The sequence below is a fragment of the Tarenaya hassleriana genome, unplaced genomic scaffold (assembly GCF_000463585.1).
Source record: "Tarenaya hassleriana unplaced genomic scaffold, ASM46358v1 Cleome22, whole genome shotgun sequence".
In the NCBI taxonomy this organism is placed as follows: Eukaryota; Viridiplantae; Streptophyta; class Magnoliopsida; order Brassicales; family Cleomaceae; genus Tarenaya; species Tarenaya hassleriana.
The window spans coordinates 2,099,881-2,101,733 of record NW_010965541.1 but is presented as its reverse complement, the minus strand read 5'-3'; positions in this window follow the sequence as shown (position 1 = coordinate 2,101,733).

The window sequence follows — 1,853 nt, the reverse complement described above, 5'->3', positions numbered from 1 at the left end:
TCTTGCTAAGAGCAATGTCATGTCCCATTGGCAAGGCACCCCTCTTGGAGTCTTGCATCTTGAACCGATTCAAGACCTTGTCAATGTATGTACTCTGACTTAGACCATGAAGCTTTCTCGATCTATCTCTATAGATCTTGATTCCTAGAATATAAGCAGCTTCTCCTAAGTCTTTCATCGAAAAGACCGATCCTAGCCAGGATTTTACTCCTTGCAAGGTAGGAATGTCATTTCCGATGAGCAATATATCATCTACATAAAGCACAAGGAAGACCACTGTGCTCCCACTGACCTTCTTGTAAACACATGGCTCATCTTCGTTTTGCAGGAAGCCAAACGTTTTGACTGCCTCGTCAAATCGAAGATTCCAGCTCCTCGAAGCCTGCTTCAGTCCATAAATGGATCTCTGAAGTTTGCATACTTTCCGTGAACTCTTAGGATCGACAAAGCCCTCGGGTTGTGTCATGTACACATCTTCGATCAGATTCCCGTTAAGGAATGCGGTCTTGAGGTCCATCTGCTATATCTCGTAGTCATAATACGCAGCTATGGCTAGCATAATCCGTATGGATTTAAGCATCAGGACTGGTGAAAAAGTTTCATCATAGTCTATACCATGAATCTGACGAAACCCTTTCGCGACGAGTCGTGCCTTATAGGTATGCACGATGACATCCATGTCGGTTTTCTTCTTGAAAACCCACTTACATCCAATGGTCTTAATACCATCGAATAAGTCGACCAAAGTCCATACTTTGTTGTCGTACATGGACTGCATCTCAGACTCCATGGCCTGGTGCCATTTCTCGGAATCAGAACTCGCCACAGCCTCTGAATACGACGTAGGCTCGTCATGTTCTAACAACATGAGTTCGTCGTTTCCAGTCACAAGAAAACCGTATCTTGTAGGCTCTTGGCGAATTCTACCAGATCTTCGAGGTTCACTAGGAGGTGTTGTCTCAACAACTTATGATACAGGTTGAATCGATTCAACCTGTTCACTTAGTTCTTCGACTACTTGTGGAGGTGCTGTCTTAACAACTTGTGATACAGGTTGAACTGTTTTGACCTGTTCACTTGGTTCTTCGATTATTTGTGGTTCTCGAACTTCTTCGAGATCTATTCTACTCCCACTAACTCTCTTGGAGACGAACTCTCTCTCCAAGAAAGATCCATTCCGAGCAACAAACACTTTGTTCTCAGATGGGTTGTAGAACCAGTACCCTTTAGTTTCCTTAGGGTAACCCACAAATATGCATTTATCAGATTTGGCGGATAGCTTATCAGAAGCCAGCTGTTTCACATAAACGTTGCATCCCCAAATCTTCATAAACGCTAACCTGGGACGCTTCCCAGTCCATATCTCATATGGTATCTTCTAAACCGACTTTGTTGGACAGTTGTTCAGTATAAGCGCAGCCGTTTCCAGAGCGTAGCCCCAGAAGGATTTAGGAAGATCGACCTGACTCATCATAGACCGTACCATATCTAATAAGGTTCGGTTCCTCCTCTCGGACACACCATTCCACTGTGGCGTTCCAGTGGAGTCAACTGTGAGACAATCCCACAATCTGCCAGATAGTCAGTGAACTCTTGGCTCATATACTCGCCACCTCGATCAGATCGAAGAAACTTGATCGTCTTGCCAAGTTGGTTATGTACCTCGTTTCTGAAAATCTTGAACAATTCAAGTGTTTCAGATTTATGTCTCATCAAGTAGACATAACCGTACCTACTGAAATCATCAGTAAACGTAACAAAATACAGATAACCTCCTCTAGCGAGAGAGCTCATAGGACCGCATACATCACTACGTATGAGTTCTAGCAACTCTGTAGTCCGTTCTCCTTTTC